Genomic DNA, 19,320 nt, shown 5'->3' with positions numbered 1-19,320 from the left:
TGGGTGATGTGTACAACCAGATTAAAACTGAAGTTCAGTTTTATAATGAACATTTCTACCAGTAATGAGTCCATGCAGGGACATACCTCCAAAATTTTGTCAGAAAGAAAACAGACCTCCTCCACCTTTAGCATTTTCCAGAGATTTGTGTGCTGTGTGCATGGTTAGATAAAGGAAGATCTAATTCTAAACTGATTTGTCAGACCTCTGAACTGTTAAGTAAAAACACTGAAGGCATACAGTACAATACAATATTAACTGATATATTGTAGCAAAAACAAAGCCACTATGAAAGAATCCCAACAACCACTATGTATCAAATATGAGCTCTATTTATACGTCAACTTCACTTTTTTCCACCTCTTCTTCCTGCCTGGCATATGTGAAGGGCTGGAAGCTATACTTTTTTGAGTGGAAGACAGAGTTTCCATCAGTTCCTTACTTGGGTTACAGCCTGATCAGGTTGTTTACTTTTGACTGTGTGTGAATTTTCACATGATCCCTTCCAGACCTCTACGCCCAACAAGATGTCTGAAAATAAAAGGGAGAGGCAAAGACAATGGCAGGATATAAAGGAATGGCCAGTGTATGGGGTCCCAGCCCCTACATACCTTTTGGCATTATGCATTTCAAGGAATGTTTGCTAGATTTAGGGTTATTTCACACATTTGTAAACACAAGACTGGCTGCAGACCTGTCCCTACTTCCATTTGCAGAAGAATCAGGATCAAACAGAGACTTCCTGTTGGAAAAGGGGACAGTGGCTTTTTCTACTATCCCCTCTTCATCCTAAGTTTCAGAGCTGCTTCCCATCCATGGAATGATATAGAATTGACAGTGGAGCTGAAGATGGAAGAGGAAATTAGAACAAATTGCTATTCTAGCTGGCACAACTTTGCTGAAAACAAGTTTGGATTCAACCCTTTATTGTGAACCTTACTCTGTGAAAAACATTTTGTTTGAACTATCATCAGTTGGTTGCTAATGTTCAAGCCACACCACTGGTAAAGATGCATTCATTTTCAAAAGCTGTTTTTCTACTGAGAAAAACTGATATTTTTGCCTGGAATTCTTTCTTTATTAAACTGAAAACCTATATGCAAAGATTCATAAATTGTTTTATAAAGTCTGTGCTTTATATTGCATTTTGTTAGCTTTAAAAAGGTTAATTAGTTGTTGTTTTTACTGATTGACATAGTAATTTACATAGTAGTATGTTCTTTAAAAGGAATATATAACAGCAGGCCAGTATATTTAGATTTCAGGGAAAACATAGGAAAACCAAACTATATGCACCTCAGTTTTTTAATTCAAGTCAGTCAGTGAAAATGTTAGACTCTCCAGCAGTACAAATATGCACAAAATAGGTTTTATTTAATATCTAGATAAAATAAGATAAATGGATGGAAAAAGTTGAGAATAAATTATGTGAGGTCTGACAATACTTGACAGAATATAAATATATATTCTTGCAAACAAATGACAAGAAAAATTCAAAATATGAGATGAAAAATCAAAAGGGAAACAGAAGAACATCTGCTTGTGGTGGAGATGCTAATTTCTTCCCCAGAAGTACTTTCTGTGTCACAATGTGTCATCTTCAAATCAATCCTAAAACATTATTAGAAAAATAAAAATCCAAAATCTCTACATAATATCTAGGGGAAGCTAGAATGTTAGCTGGTTCCACTTATAAATTTGCTAAGAGTCACTATCAGTGTTTTCTTCTGTGACTACTTTAATCAAGGAGGCCATATTAGGATTTATACTATGTAGCTTGATTTCATCAACACTTTTCATGCACTTCTACCCAGGCACAGATACAAGCAGATCAATATTACATAGTATTCTAACTAAATAATTTACTATCCAAAGCTTTGCAATTTGGCTGTTTATCAGGAACTGTAGTTGTATCAAATATGGGGGGTGGCAAAAAGAATTATATTAAGAAATTGGAAAATTGATATAATTCCAGATGTCAAGGAATGGTTGTTGGAAATGTGTGGTGTATGTTTTGGAAAAGGCATTGTCTTCTACCAATCAAAGGATGCAGCAATACGTCTTACTATGGCAGAGATTCTGTGATATCTTACAATAATAACTTATATTGTTCATATTATAGTAGTGAATTCAATGGTAAACCAGTGACTACTGATAAGTATATATATATATTTTTCTTTCTTGGGTTGTATTTTTAGTTTTTACTTTTACTTAAGTTTTTTTTTTAAGATTGTTTTGTTACAAAAAAAGATATTAAGTAATTAAAAAAACTAGATAATTTGATGAAAAACCTATGCATGTCTATTCAGAAATAAGCCTCTTTGAATACGTGGTAAATGTGTACATAGGCAAGTGTGTATAAGATTGCAGTATACTCAGAAATAAGCTGCACTGAGTGCAGGCCACTCATTCTTGGATAAGTACATAGAAAACTGTAACACTACTTTAGAAACTTTGTGGAATAGTCTATTTATTTATTTGTTTATTTATTCAATCAATCAATTTATATAGCCGCCTATCTCAATAATGGCTCTAGTATGCATAGAATAACACTATGTCAGTTATGTACAAGAGTGCAATGCTTTGTATTCTATTGGTAATAGTAGGTTTTTTTTATATATTTTGCTATACACCCAATACAATTTAATATTATTTTAGTGATATACATTATTGATTAACACATAACTTGCAAAATCAGTATAATTAAATACATCAAATAATCCTTCAAATTCAGGTTCATTTTGAACATATAATTAACATAATCAACAAGAATACTGAACTTTAAACTGAAACATGTATAGCACTACAAATGTCTCCTTAAACATTATCCAAAGTAGAGTACATGATAGTATATTGTACTTAATTTTGCCACCACAGGCATCAGACAGGATGAATATTGGCTATATCAGAGACAGAGGAGTTTGGCTCCTGTTCTTTTTCAATGTTTGAATGAAGTATATTATCATCAAATTAAAATATGAGAAACACATTCTTCTGAGTTAAAGAAGTTCCCAGCATTATGGCTGCCTTCTACTGTTCCTTATTTACAAAAAGACCAACAGTACCATGATATAACTAAACACAAAACAAAAATATGTATGGAAAATATCTGATTAATCACTCAAGCTAGACTTACAAAGGGACTTTATATTCTGAAATGTATAGATTATGTGAACAATCTGTGAATGTCCTTCTGAGTTTCTAGAGTCCAAATATATCCAGGGTACTCTTAAATAATTATTAGTAACATTATTCCTCTTCATTTGACTTGTTTGAATTCTGGGGGAACTCTGGAGCATTCAGGAAACTATTAAAATACTGTCATGTACCCAATATAAGAGTCCATGTGGGTCCAAAATGAAAATGCACTCATATGTTCAAGTGTACATGTATTTCCATAAATCTGAAATAACAGATAAAAGTAAGTACCCTGTGGCTTATATGTCACTCAATCTAAAAGTCAGCTTATATTCCCTTATTACAGTAAGTCTAAAAAATCAAAATACATTATACGTTTATAAAATAATTTATAATTATATATATGTGGCGCAGAGTGGTAGGTGGCAGTATTGCAACTGAAACTCTCCCCACAACCTGAGTTCTATCCCAGCAGAAGCTGGATTCTCAGGTAGCCAGTTCAGGTCGACTCAGCCTTCCATCCTTCCAAGTAAAATGAGTACCCAGCTTGCTGGGCAAGGTGACGACTGGGGAAGGCAATGGCAAACCACCCCGCTATAGTCTGCCAAGAAAACGTTGCAAAAGCAGCATCCCCCCAAAGGGTCAGACATGACTCGGTGCTTGCACAGGGGACCTTTCACATTTTCCCCCCCACATAGTTACAGTTATTAAAAAAAACAAAAAAAACTCCTGCATCCAAGGAACAATAAAGGAATAAAAAAACACAAAACATGACAGAATTGACCACTCACAGCAATTCCACTCCCAAGTCTCTCTTAAAAAGCTACCTTTTAGCAGTTTCCCTAAAACAAACATATGCTGAGAAATTAAAATTAAATATTATGAGGTTGAACCATGATTTTGCATGATCTAACATTTTAGAATAACGATCTAATATATTTCCTACATATCAAGTCAGGAAAGCTCTTTTGTGAATTTGCATTCTGTGCGCATTCAGTACTGTAGATATAGGGAAAAATAACATTCCAAATATATGATACAATATTTCTGAGTTGTTGAACTGCACTTGTTCCAAACAGCTAATCTTTGGTATGGATATCAGTGCCTATAAAGCATTTGGTAAATTGATCATATGCTGAGAGGCCTAAATTGATGGATTCATCTTTTTAAAAGAACATCTCCCATATAATCTCATTAACACAATAGCACAACTAGAAAACTAGACTGCACTTTTGTCTTTCCACCAAGGATTTTTAGAAAGGTGGCTTCAGTCACTAGGTAATTTATGATTTATTGGCTAGTATTGATTCTATTAATTTTAACATGATAGATAAGGGGATTTAGAAATATCTGTAAGGAATACTAAAGTCTGCCAAACTGGATCAGACTATGGTAATTTTGGAGCTATATCACAGAACTCTGTGGCATCTATATTTTACAAAAATAAAATGAGCACCTTGTGCAGTTTAGAATTCTGTTCTGACATTACTTTTTGCTATACGTCTGTTCCACTTTTTTTTTTTTCATATTTTCAGTTGTAATCTTGAGGACAAAACTGTATAAAAAGAGAGGAAAAGCTGGCATCATATTTTATATCATTTTTGAGTTTTTGCTCAGTAATACATTACTAATTATTACATTAGTTTGGAATGAGCTAAATTTTAAAATGCATGTTCAGAGAATGCCTAGTTAATGGTATGGCCCTTCCTGAAATTTCAGAAATAATAATCCTATTTCAAATATGTTTCATTAACTCTTACTAGTTCTCATCCTTTCCCCCAAGTTTATGTTATGAGGAATTAGGAAAGAGTAAAACCAGCACCATAAGCCTGTCATTGCAGGGAATGCTTAGGAATATAGTTTTTAATTTTGGGGGAGAAATTAATTGCTTAAGTCTCATGGTTTTCAGAATCAGTGTGAGTATGTATTATGAAGAAAAAAAAATAGCTTTAGGAAAACTGAATATTCTCAGGAGCATAAAGGAGACCAATGTTTTTATTCATTATCTCTTGGTGTGAGGAACGTGGGTTCAGATATCCCAATAGTAAGAAATCGCTCTGGAACCAGTTAGGTCTCAGTAAAGTATTTAGTTCATTGAAAGATACAGTACCATCGCCCTCTGCATCTAAAGACTCAAGTAATTGCATTTCCCCCTGTCCTCTTCTTTTATCAGACCCAAGTCCCCACCCAAGTCCCCAACTGAAGTTGAATATTTACAACTGCCTTCAGTTTTACAACATGGGCTTCAGCAACATTCTTCACTACCCATTGGCAGATAACACTTTAGCCACAGCATTCTGGTGTCAACTTGCTGAGTCTGTGAAGTTTCTAATTCTTGTTGGCTCTGTGATGTTTCCCGCTCTCACATCAATCAAGTCTCCCCCCTCCCTCCTTTACATGACAGAGGAAAAGACCCAGAAGGGGGTTTTATGACTTCTGGGGCCAAACCTCTGACACTTGGATAGTCACAGAATATCCAGATTATAGAGTACTTGAAAAGGAATGGAGCACACAGGTGGAAGTAGGCAGCAAATCTTATGAAAATGATATGAGATGCTCTCTCATACCCCCCAGTGAGAACTTTCCAAGTACAGTATTGCAGAAGACCAAAAAAGAGAAAAGGTATATCTCTGTGATAGGAATAGTGCAATCTGAGTGATCATGTATCTGTACAATGACTGAGAGCCTTGATACGACTTTTAAATTCTTTCCTAGACTGGTAAAACAAGTTTACAAGGAAGTACTAGGAAAACTTTAAAAAGAAAGCATTTTATTTACTAATGCACAAGATTAAACTTTGACTCTGAGACTATTAGAAGTATACTGGAAATTACTGCATATAGGTATGAGATATAGTTGCTGTATTATTAATAACAATTATAAAAAAATAATTTGAAGAACATTCCATTAAATCTTGCAGAGCAAAACAGGTCATGCTCCAAGGAACTTTCAGTAACACATTGAAAACAGTATCTGATCTTGTTTCTATATCTGAATGGTGAAATATTAAACTTTTATAAGAAAGATTCATAGGTGGTATTTTTTCCATAACTGTTTTTATGAACACTTCTATAAAAATACAGCTACTCCTCTAAATGGGACAGGTGAGGTAACAAGCTTAAATAAAATTGTTTTAATTTGGTTTAGTTTCTTTAATTTCTCAGAATTGAGAATCTGATATCATTCCTCTAGCCTCTAAGTGTAATAATCAATAATTCTGGAGTGGTAGAAGTATTTGTGAAAAGTGCATTTAATTATATCGTGTTGGACTGACCCAGGTTCCAGTCCACACTTAGTCAGAAATTTGGTGAGTGAACTAGTAATTTTCTCTCAGCTCAACCTACCTCATAGCATTATTATGGAGAAAAATCTGAGGAAAGGGCTCCTGAATGAAAGGCAGCACATCTGTCTGTCCGTCTGTCTTCAATCCAACCAATACTAAGTTACTTCTTAACTCTCCTTACGCAGTTTGCAAATTGTGGTATACTAACAAATCAGCAAAAGCTGCAACTAATATTACAAGAACAGAAGAATATAAAAGAAAGAGCAAAATCAGGCCTAATAATTGATAATACCCATAATTAAAGTTACAAGTTTGTTTGTTTGTTTATATAATTTATATAACTCCATTTCACAGCAGTGACTCTGGACAGTGAACAAATGATAAAAACCTTTTTTTTAGGGTTAGGGAAGAATGACAAGTATATTACAATATTTATTTTTATTCTCTCTATGAAAGTATAACAAAAATATACTTTAAGAATTGACACCTTCTTAAAGAATGCAGCTTTTCCGTAAAGAATCATAAATCTTGATATTCGTATGTGTTTACTTGATACCCATATACAGTATGTTTACATACTTCTTGATACTTGTGTTTTGATACATGTATGTGTTGTAGTGTGCCAATACTATTTTAAGTGTGTTTGGGATTTTTTGTGGGTTTTGTAAATTTTTAAGAGTGTATTAACAAATGATTTGATCAGCCTGATGGTTAGGAGAGAGACTGTTCCTATCTGACAGGGAGAAGAGAGAATGTACTCTCATGGGTGATAGAAAAATGACAGGAAACTGGTAGGATCCTGAAGGAAACAGAAAGATGGCTTCCAAGCCACTCAGATACAGTGTTAGTGGTAGGAATTCTGGAAACTTATTTTTTGTATGAACAAATATTCTACATGTTCCATATTATTTCCTTTTTTCAGTCTCTAAAGCTCTACATTTGCACCTACAAATAAATCCCAATTTGAGCACTAACAATTTCTATGGTCTTGTTCCTATTTCAAAAACGTATCCCCTATAATATCAAACTCTCATCAAACTTACTGAAATTGATATTATAAATGCAGAATTTGGTTAACAGCAGTTACAATGAAAACCTCCGAGAGGATCTTAGAAGTAATTGTTTTTTAATACAGAAGCATCATGTTTCACAGAGAGTTGTGTCAGAGTAGATAATTACTTATTCTTAAAGTTGGGATAGTGGTAATGATAGTAATAAAAACATAGTCAAATGTTTAAACACAAAAAAGGTACTGATGAAAACACATTTGGAGATACACAAATGCTTTGATGTCTGGGACTCATTCACACGCCTTGGTGCCAAAGCAGACACACCTCACTAACCATTTGCAAGACATGTCCTCACCGTGGTGCCTCATGGGCAGCCTGAGGTTGAAGGCTTTCTCCAGGACAGGGGACCCATTAGGACAGTCTGCCCCTAGAGGCCAAGGATTCCAAATTGCTCTGAGGAATTTTCCAGGTAGTATGGTAGATACTCTTGTCAAAACCTTGATTATTATGGAATATAAAGATGACATGGGCAGTTTGACAAGACTTCTTCCTTGCTGAGTACAATGAAGCAAGGAAGAAGACCACTAGAATACAGATAAAGAAAAACTCATCTACAGTCTGAACAAACATTGAGCTCCTCAGTGGCTGTAATAAGAGGCAGAAAAGCAAGTTTTCCTCCTCCAACACTCCTTCCTCTTAGTGTTGCCCTGCAGAATCTGTTAAATGCTTCATAGTCTTTTGAGAAGTAGGCCACCAAGAAATCATACAAAATTCTTGCTAGTGTTGTGATATGTTGGCTACTCACTTGGAAAATAGAAACAGTTATATTCATCACGACTTTATTCTGCAGTTTTATCAGTGTAATCTGCAGAGGTGTCCTGGTCACTGACTATTCAGAATCTCTTACAGTAGATGACTTTCCGTTCTTAAGACAAGGAAACGTGGACTAAGTGCTTGCTTGAGTTTGGTCAACCACCTCAGATGCCTTATTATATCTAGCAGGATGTTTTCTTTAACAGCATGGAGAATAAAATGCAATTTGGGTAGTACAACAGCATAAAGGACCACATGATTGGAAATTTAAAATAACATGTCATCAATAGGTTTATGACATGCAGGACTTCTGGTGGGGACATGGCTGACTGAACAGCTGTGTCTGCAAGCTCCGCAGACAGAACTGAGAGCAGCGGGGGGGGGGGGTTTCCCCGTGGGGCATGGGCAGTTTTTTTCCCAAAGCCTGGAGCATTTTCATGGACAAAGAAAATGCTTGGAATCCTCCCATCTGTCCTCTGGAATGGTGACTTGCAGCCTGAGAATCGCAAACAGCATTCACACCAATTGGGTAAGAGTTGTCAGGAGGCTGGGATATCATCAGTTCCAACCCGCCCTGTAGCCTTAAGGGACATTAGGTCAAGCCACCCCATTTCTAAATCAATCAATCAATCTATCTATCTATCTATCTATCATGTACCCTAAGAGAGACTTTCTACACCAAGGAGAAATTATCTGTCTTGGTGCTTGTCATTATTTCTGGAATTAATTTTCAAAAATCTTTTTAAGCTTTCGCTTGTTTTCCCATTTGGATATTGAGGCGGATTGAAAATAAATGTCTCCCTGCTATTGTTTTTGTATTGAATTTGAAGGATTTAACATTTTCCTACACGTTGAATCTGCTGTTTTGAATCTTCAATTTTCTGTTCACTTTCTCTGGGAGCTGCTTGTTAGCATACTTTCTCCTGTGTCAACAACTTTTGGAGATCTTCTATTAACTCATTAACTCCTACTCTTGCAAGTATCTAGGGGATGCCGTAATCTACTGCCTGAAACATGGAGGATTTTAAGGAGACTTTCTCGGAGTTCCGTTATAAGCTTCGCAGTGAGTTTAAACAGATCTTTCATGATACCTGTCAAGCTATTCTGCAAGATATTTGGGACACTGCAGAAAATATCAGCTTTAAAATGTTTCATCTGGCTGAGGAAGTTGTGGAAGAAGTTAATTCTAATGAAGGAGGAGATATTTCTACTGACAGCGAAATTTAAGCTCTTGTTGTGCCAGATGACCAGATTTTGGTGTTGAAGGAGTTAGAAGAACAGACTGAATTGCAAATCACAAATGCAGGTGTTTTTTTTTTTTTTGATGGAATGGAAAAGAAGAGGCTCTGTTCTGTGGGAGGTTTTTTTCTTTTACTGAGGAGTTTGAGTTTCCAAAGGGGGCAGTTGGGAGATTTGATTCTGTATGAAAAATGCCTTGTGTGTAATATGGAGATATGTAAATATTTTGGTATATTTGAGATGGGGTAAAAAATTAAGAATTGATATTAAGGCTTGTATGATTTTATCTTTCTTTAATGATTTGGATTAAGATTTACTGGATTGCTTTTAGATTTGTTTCATTTTTAAGATTTATAAGATATAATAATATTTGCTTGGTTTTAGGTTTAGTAAGGTTAAGATTGTTATAGTATTATTAATTATAAAAGTAAACAATTTAAATGTTTTTATAATTTGATTTCTATTATAGTGGAAAGAAATATATAGAATACTGGTAGGAAGGAAAAAATTAAATAAATGCTGTTTTTTGGGGGGAAGTTGATTTGGAGGTTTATATATTTCTTTTTCTTTTAATATACGGTGAAGGAGCAATTGAGTTTAGTGATTTTTATAATGTGCTAATAGAATGATTTATAGAAATAATGTGATCTTGGTTTGATATAGATTAAGGGATTGATTATGGAAATTGCTGTACATTCTTCTTGTTGAAAGTCAGAAGTCATCTCTATGTAATCTTCAAAATTCTTTTTTTCTTGTGTTTTATACTCTTTTGATTTTTTTCCTTTCTTTTTGTAGGTCTTTTTTTTTTTTGCTTTTTTGTAGTTTTTATCTTTGTTTCAAAGTTTCTTATAAAAACTAGGTTTATGACATGAAATATGTTTATGACATGTTTATGTTTGTTCAGGTTCAGAAGTGAGAGTGCTGAAGCAGTTCCTGACCATGGTAATAAACTGGATGAGAGCTAACAACTGAAGCTCAATCCAGAGAAGATAGAAGTGTTGATAGAGGATGTTTTATCTATCAATCCGATTAGTGTTCAACCTTATTCGAAAGGGTTGGTCTCTCCTAAAGCAGGAGTTTTCTCTAGGTCATTTTTGTGATCTGTTCCGCTTTTCTTTCTCTCTCACTTTCACACAAGGACAGTTGGAAAAAGGGCAGAAGCTTGCCCATCTTGGCCAAGGGTTATTAATCCTCCCTTAAATTAGCTGATAGAAGAAAGTGTGACCCTGAACCTGGGTGGAAAAGGATGTGGGGCTGGCACAATCTTGCATCAAGGTATCATCTCAATTTGGGCCAAGGCCAAGGCCTGGGTTTACTTCCAGTTAGTTTTGTACTCCTCAGTGAGATATGCCTGGTACCAAATTTATTATCTTTTTAATGCCACTCAAATTTGTTTTTATTCTCCAGGGCATTTTAAGCAATAATTAATGCATTGATGTTTAACATATTGGTGTATTTTTTAATTCAGGTGTCTGCTTTTATTATTTTAATGTTGTGCATTTTAATTATTAATATGTTATTATGTTTTATTGTCTTAGCATTTTGTGTAATTTTAGTTTGTCAGAAGCCACCCCAGGAAAATCTGGTTTTGAAGAGCAGCATATAAATCTTTAGAAGAATACATAATAGTCCCCATTTTGGGGGGAGATGGGCGGTGATATAAATTCGAACAATTAAATAAATAAATAAATAAATAAATAAATAAATAAATAAATGTATAAGTAAGAAACTATGGCAGCAACAGTTATTGATGGGAGATACATGAACATTCCCACATTTCCTGAAGCACTGCTTTCCCTTTGAATCTGAACGATTCATCACAACTCTAACTTGAAGTTCATGGCAATCAATCATAAAGGGATTCCATTCCTTAATATGGTGGATATTTAGTGTTAACACCATGAAGATAAAACTTAACTGGATATTGTGTAAATTGTTTTCAATGATTAGGGGCCTACAATTAATAAACTGGACACTGAATTACATAAATTGAAAAGGAAGTCAGCATACTGCAAAGTAAGGTGTCAACATCATCATCATTTTATGACTTGTTACTATTATTAATAATAATTTAGTATTAGTGAAGAGGGCTTCCAAGGATGAGTGTGCAGCTGACAAAACACTTGCATCACATGATTGTATCAGCCAGACCCTGTTCCCTTTTCAAAGGGATCTCCACAGATAGTCCACTGCAATAATCACCAAGAGATTACCAGAGCATGCATAAATGATCCTAGGCTGTTATTTCTGCTTAGGACTGCAGTTGGTATATCAGTCTAAACTAATAAAAGTTGCTCCTAGTCACCTATGTCTCCAGTCACAGTAGAACCTGCACAACTGATCTTTCTTTTCTCTCCAGAATAGGCAGAACACAATTCCCCTGGAGAAATAGGTCATCTACCATCCGTACTTCCATCTTGTCCAGATCGGGTCTGAAGGAGTAAAACAAATACCTGAACCAAGACCTTTAAACTGCCAAGGACCCCAAACTCAAGTAAGCCTCCTTAATAGCTTGCTTAGGCATTTGTAGAAGCTGGTTCATGAAATCTTAAATCAGCACTTGTGTTTTAAAATGGGAACAAAAAACTCATGTGCTGACCTCTACTTAATTATTTTGCTTATCTCACTGTAAGGAAAATCTAACCCATGTTATCAAAAATAAAATGATTTGCTATGACATCATTACTGGCCAGCATTTATTATACTACCATATAAAAATTGTTTGTACCCTCCTTAAGTGGGCAGAACCTTGTGGTCTGTTCCCAGTGCTATTCAAATAAATTTGGCTCAAGCAGATCATGTGGTCCCCACTTGTAAATTGGGTCATGGGGAATTTTCCTTCAGGTCCTAATACAATCTATTAATATATTCCAGCGCTGATCAGCCATCCACCACCTCACCTGAGTTAGAAGAAAAGGAGGCAAAGCTAGGGTCATATAATGTATTAACCTTCATTCTTGAATGATTCCTCCCCTCCCCAGCAGTTTCATGTTAAACAGCATAAGCAATAAAACTAAGTTCTTAGGAACCCCATGATACAGTTGCCACAGAGAAGAATAATCTCCTAGCACCATCTTCTGGAAACAACCAGTCAAATAGGAGCAGAACCATGATAAGGCAGTGCCCAATCAGCCCATAAAGTTACCATGATCGGTGGCATTAAAAGTCATTTGGAGGGCCCCAAAATCGACAAGGCTGTACTTCTCATCTCTCCCATTCAACAGAGCAGCCAAGGCAGTTTCTGGGGCCAACACAGACCCCAGGCTAGACTCAAATGGATTTAGAATATTATTTATCCAAGTGCATCTGGAAGTAAGCAGTAGTATTAGCAAACAATCTGTAACTCTCCATACTACTGGGTCTAAGTCCTGTAAATTCTTCAGGAGCAGTCTGGTTGATCACTTTTTCAAAGAGACTAGTATTGTTTCTTAAACAAGAGTTAATTATTACCATTCATTCATTTCTTATTAGATTTATTAAAATAAGATGGTAAGGGATCGAGTACACAGGTGATTGGTTGGATTCACCCAAGGACCTAGTCCATATTCTCAAACTTCAAAGATTAGAGTTAATCAACTGCACAAGCCTGTGCACAACTCTATTAATTTAATTGCATGAACTAGGGAACCCAAGTCATGCTGATTATGAACTGTGCTTTCAAAATGTATTAGAAATTTACCTCAGGAAGCCACTGAAGGTATGACTAATTCCCTTTGGGGGCCAGGATGAAACAGTCTTTTTCTCCAGGACTGTGCATTGCTTGAGAAGTAATTCAGAAGATATGCTTCGAAGTCTGAAGAGTGCAAATATAGCATCTAACTCTTCAAAATAGCTTTATCTGTTTTCTACAATCACATGGTTATGACATGATTCTGGAAAAATATGACACAGGTGTTATGCTTGTCTTCCTGTGAGCTCCAAAGTATCTTTTTGGAAATGAAAGTGAAACACTACATAACTCCATTTTTACCACATAAAACAGCTTTACTAGGTGAAATTATGAAGACACAATGGAGAAAACTTCCTCCACTGCCACATAGTAGGCTGTCAGTTAGCTGTTATTTGTATTTAATTGGATTCAGCATAAGTTTCCTCCTCCTCTTTTCAAGCTGTTGGCCCATTTGCTCCACTGCTCCCAGCTCAAAATATACCAAGATGCTAATTTAGTTCTGTCTAGTAGAACAAGATACTTGGAATAAATTAGTGTCCAGGATCAATTCTGCATTTCACAGTTTGATCAGAACTTCAACAGACCAGCAGTGGCAATTAGTAGTAGTTTTTATTTGTAAGCCACCCAGAGTCACTTTTATAGTGAGATGGATGGTGTATAAATTTAATAATAAATAAATAAAGTATTTCAGAGACTCCAAGGACAGACCTTTCTAATTCCTCACACTTGCAGAGGGGAAAAACTGTTTAATATGTTGGACTAAAGGCAACTTTATACTTGTTATGGATCCATTAAATCCTGAGCAGCACAGTCCTGCCATGCACACAGGCCCTATCCAAAGGTGGATGCTACACTGCAGGGCTTTTTGGGGAAGTGTACCCACTTCCCCCAGAAAAGAGAAAGATAAACTGAAGTCCTAGAGAGAACTCTAGGGTACTAAAAAAGGTGGCAGAGAGCAACCTATTATTTATTTATAAATGTTTTTTTGCCTGCTTCAAAATCAGGTTCCCCTCCATGGCAGCCATTTTGAGAGTATGACTACAATTGCCTCTTAAAATTCCAAATATGCCCCTAGCCCCCAAAATGTTGTCTTTCCATTATATATAAATATGAATGCAAACTCAGCAGCTGATATATTCTGGTCTCAGAACAGTTATCAGGATAATTCACACTGACATTCAAAACTGTAACCTATTAGCAGCTGACCTCACCTTTTATTAAACTTAAGAGAAAGATGAAGTTCTTAAAATATTACAAATATTAACCCTACAAATGCCAAGCTAATTGAAGTCATCACACCATCACCATTCCCAAGGTGATCCCTATGTACTTATGTAGCATGTAGATTAAGTTATAATTACTAATTACATCTTACCAGTTTTATTTGAAAGATGAACTCACTTGATAGTTTTATGTACAATTGCATCTCAAACAATTGTGTCAGTTGCGGTCATTTCTGGAACAGGAAGCTACTTGATTATTTATGCCCTTGTCACATTGTAACTAGATTATTACAATTTGCATGGGATTGTCCTCAAAGACCTTTTGAAAGTTTAGCTGGTTCAGCATGTAGCAACTCAAGTTGTTATGAAAATACCTACAGTAGGTTCACTTAAAAAGGTAAAGGTTTCCCTTGACGTAAAGTCCAGTCGAATCCGACTCTAGGGGGCGGTGCTCATCTCCGTTTCTAAGCCTTGGAGCCGGCGTTGTCATAGACACTTCCGGGTCATGTGGCCAGCATGACTCGTAACGCCGTTACCTTCCCGCCGAAGCGGTACCTATTGATCTACTCACATTGGCATGTTTTCGAACTGCTAGGTGAGCAGGAGCTGGGACGAGCAACGGGAGCTCACCCCGCCGCGCGGTTTCGAACCGCCGACCTTCCGATCGACAGCTCAGCGGTTTAACCCGCAGCGCCACCGCGTCCCTTAGGTTCACTTAGGTAACAATAATATTGTGGGAGCTGTAATGGCTGCCAGTTAGCTTCCATGTGCAATTCAAGGTGCCAGTTGTCACTTTTAAGCCCTACGTAGCCTACATCATCCGGTTCTCTGAATCTGCTTTCTCCAAGTTGGATCTGCTCATCCAGTGAGATCTAGTATGGAAGGTTTTCTCAGGGTCACAGATCTCAGGGAATGCCATTTACAAGGATCCATGCTTAAGCCTTCTCAGTGATGGCCTCTGGAATAGCCAACTGCCAAATATTCAGCCCATCCCCTCCCTCTTATACTTTAAAAAAGCCATTAAAATGTAACTTTTCCTGGAGGTATTTGGGGATGCTTGAAGATCATACGAGAGCCTTTTTGCTGTTACGTTAATAATTTTTATATTTAAATTTTATTATTGTCTGTAAACTACTAGGAATCTTTAGAAATGGACGGCTATATACTGTAAATCAAAGCAATAATATATAAATAAATGTAACCACCAACTATAATTACATTTGCTCTCCAGCTACAACATAAAACTGGGTTGTTTATATGGAAAAATATGTACTTTATAGTTTGGACACATTATTAATGCCCCACAGAGACTGTTAAAAGTTTGAGGCTATGGCTCCAGTGAGGCATTTCTTAAAACTGCTTTTAAGAACACCCGGACAGGCTTCTGTCTTTCAGAAATGCTACAGAAGGCAGTTTTAAAGCCAGTTGCCAGCGAAGGAGTGTGGGGATGTTGAGGATGGGGATGGTGAAGAGAATAGGCTATTGTTCATTTTCTAAGGATGATTTTAATGACTAAAATATTGTTACCCAATTCATCATTTGGAATGGGGTGCATAATTAGACTAACATAAGAAAGAAGATTTATGTAAACAATAGGGGAAAATCTTTATACAAGGGACTATCATTCTGCCCTTCCCTTACTATGGTAGCATTCTAAGGCAGTTGTGGAGAACTCAAAACCTTGTATCTGAAAAACACATACAGTCTCCATTTCAGTCAACTTTGGGATATATTTTAAATATCTATTCCAGTCTGCATAATCTATTTTGTGAAGTCACCATACAAAGTAGCTAAAAATAAATTCTAAGATAAAATAAAAAAATAAAATAAAATAAAAATTGCTGTGTAGCACTTGCATTTCATGAATGTGCTTCAGGGATACGGAAAATAATTTCAGGAGGCATAAATGGAAAAAAAACCCCATAGTTATTTTAAAACTGCACAAAGATCACAATATTGGTGTTGACTAGTAGAGGATTAATTGGTTTCAATAGGAAGAACTGGTATGTTTTCTGCAAAATAAAAATGGAACATTCCATGCTTTAGAAACCTTGATTAAGCAGATTGAAGAGGTATAACTTATAGGAACATTTATACATCATGTGAAATGTCAGATTTAGCTGAGATTGTCAGATTGATTCATATAAGCCCTAAAATCTTATTTTTTGAATTTCTTATCTATTTGGTCCAGATATAAAACTGGGCATAATTTGTATACATCAAACTTTATACTCTGGTTTCTCTTTAGATCATATAAATCTTTACATTAAATTATAAATTGAAGGCACCATGCCAACTCCTAAACAAGACATGGGCACATGATTTGGAGTCACCAAAAATGACTGATGTGCTCTCCCAGTCACCTATTCATTTAATCATAACTGTCTGTTATTCATATAAGAAACCCATATTTAACAATAACCAAGGGCAATATTCTAGAAATGTAACTGAACATATAAAGCATTCTAGCTGTTATATTCTGTTATGCTGGGGCTGCCTTAAGCATACAAAACAATGTGGTTGCTATATATCTACCACCAATTTTCCATCTTTTAGGATATAATTCTTTCCAGATATCACATTTTGTATTCACTTATTTTGGTTACATGCTGCAAGGAATAAAATTGGAATCTTTAATATAGAAACTCAGTTGGAGCAGTTTTACCACTTAGATATCTGAAACTGCTGCTTATTGAGAACTTTCATTTATTACAGGACTTCTGCTAGTATTTAAAATATAGAAAAGTATACTCTTTCTTTTGGTCAGGATTCATAAAGTATCTCTGTCATTTTTGCATCTATTTAAATAGATGCCAGAATGAAACACAAGTACATTTAATTCTATTTAAGTATATAACTGAAATTACACTTAACTCTCCATTAGATGGTAACCATAACTTACAATAGAATCCCAAAGCTATTCAAAGTTAACAGCCTATCAGAGAGTTAGGAAAAAAAACAAAAAAACAGGAAAAAAAAACCCAGAAAACTTTTCTGCAATGGTATACCAGTAAGAAGGAAGTGATCAATAGTATCTTTGTAAATCAGCTCAATCACATTTGGCCCCTTAGCTCAGTGCTAAGCATCTAGCGACCTCTGTTGGCGAGTCCTCAGGACAAGAGCAACAAAGAAAGTCTTCCCTGTATAATTCTGGCAGAACTGAAATTCATTTCCTATTCCTTCAGCCTACTTTAGAGGATAATTTCTAACATAAGCAACAATAATATAAGCCAATTTAGTTTCTTTTTTTCTTTTATAAAATGGTATGGAATGGCAGTTCAAACACACATTTTAAAAGGACTACCTATAAAATTTTGGGTAAGTATTCACTAAAAAAACTGACTTCTAACATGGTCACATGAAAATGATGGAGAATTGCCATTTAAAAAATAGACTTTTACTTAAACAAAGGATTGGCAGAGATACTATGTCAGAATCTTTTTCATTCTTTGTTTTTTACTCAGTAAAAACAACTGACAGAAATTACTTCAAAATATTAATTCTGCAGAGTGAGCACAACTAATTGATCCTGTTTGCTGAAGGAATAGTTTATTCATTCAACAACAGTTTGTGATACTGACTTTTCAAATGTCAAATAATGTTACTGATCATTATCTATGCGCAAACTGATGATCTTTTTGTAAAGATAAGTCTTTTGATAAAATTAAGAATGTCATGCAGAATAACCATGAGCAAAGTTCTTAATGTAAGTTAGAAATTAGTGCTTAATTTAACTGATACAATGCAATTTGATAGTGTTAATTAAACTAATAAAATGCAGCATTTATTTGATATAATATAAATACTGATAGAACAGATTTTTTTTTGCCCTAGTACTAAAAATACTGTTCTAGGACCATAGAGGACATTTGAATGTACCCCTAAGGAGAGAGCAATCTTAGATAAAACTGGACAGAAATGCAGTGATTGTCTTACAGAGCTGCCAAGAAGAAAAGCAGGCTGACAGAAACATATATAAAATCTGTACACGCGTTTCAGTTTCTCAAGGAACTGCAGATATCATGTGAGATGAAAGCTAGTTCCAAGATCATGTCCTAGACACTGGGTGCCTGTTAAAAAAGCACGCCTTTTAGGTTTATCTGTTCTTTTAGTCAGCTGCACTGGAGACAAGAATTCGAAAAGGCATTCCCATTTGGGGTTGCGCCTGCCTTCTCTTCTTGAGCCAAGGGGCGTGGAGGGGCATTTTCCTTGAAACAAAGGCAAAAGGGGCTTTTGCGGGGGGGGGGTCATGCTATGTGCAAAGTAGCTACAGTACTTCACCAAAATTTCTAAGAAGTGAACTTAAATTACGATTATGAATCATTCGCCGCTCCTCCCGCCCTCTTTTACAGTACTTTCTTAACCGAAACCTGGCTTTCGGTTTCCCCCTCCGTTTCTCCTACTGCCAGATATATTCATTATTCATAGTCCGGGGCGTGTCTTAAGCAGGGGATCTATATAGGCAGCAACTGCGGCTGAATGAGAGACCAGATGGAGCAAAGTTAGAGAGCGAGCGCAAGTTTCAGGCAACAAGGCGATTTAAACGACAAAAAGAAAGGACATTTATCTCCTTTCAATTATTATTATTTTGCATCATCTTTTCTCTCCTGCCTTTCTTCTCTAGTCTCTTCCCCCCACCCCCCGAGAACATATCATGCTTTTTGGGGAGGGACGCTAAAAATTGTATGGCAAAATAGAAAAAGTAATCCCCAAAGGAAGCGATTTTTGTAGCTTTGAAAGGAAAGCGAGCACTAGCTTTGGAAACAGAGAATATATACCTCTGAATGACTGTATTGATGCTAAAGGGCAAAAGAGGGGAATTGTTCCTGCGGCAGAACTGAAGGGACTGAGAGCCCTCTCTTGTCCTGGCTTGTTCCTGCGCATTCGCTGCGTGTGTGAGAAAGAGGCTGGTCTCCTCCAGTCTTTGGAGTTAGGGAGAAGACC

The 19,320-nt window shown here is 35.9% G+C and overlaps 1 long non-coding RNA gene across 1 annotated transcript in view; it reads right to left on the bottom strand.

Annotated features, from left to right (window-relative positions):
* Window positions 1-19,242, bottom strand: part of LOC134498079 (uncharacterized) — a 43,271-nt gene extending 24,029 nt beyond the window's left edge. The window contains exon 1 of the long non-coding RNA XR_010067987.1: window positions 19,155-19,242. This is a non-coding gene — a long non-coding RNA (uncharacterized LOC134498079). The remainder of the gene's footprint in view (window positions 1-19,154) is intronic.
* Window positions 19,243-19,320: the final 78 nt, after the last annotated feature.

The sequence above is a fragment of the Candoia aspera genome, chromosome 4 (genome assembly GCF_035149785.1).
Source record: "Candoia aspera isolate rCanAsp1 chromosome 4, rCanAsp1.hap2, whole genome shotgun sequence".
NCBI classification, from domain to species: Eukaryota; Metazoa; Chordata; class Lepidosauria; order Squamata; family Boidae; genus Candoia; species Candoia aspera.
The sequence above is the reverse complement of the archived record's forward strand: the minus strand, read 5'-3'. Positions and strand labels throughout refer to the sequence as shown.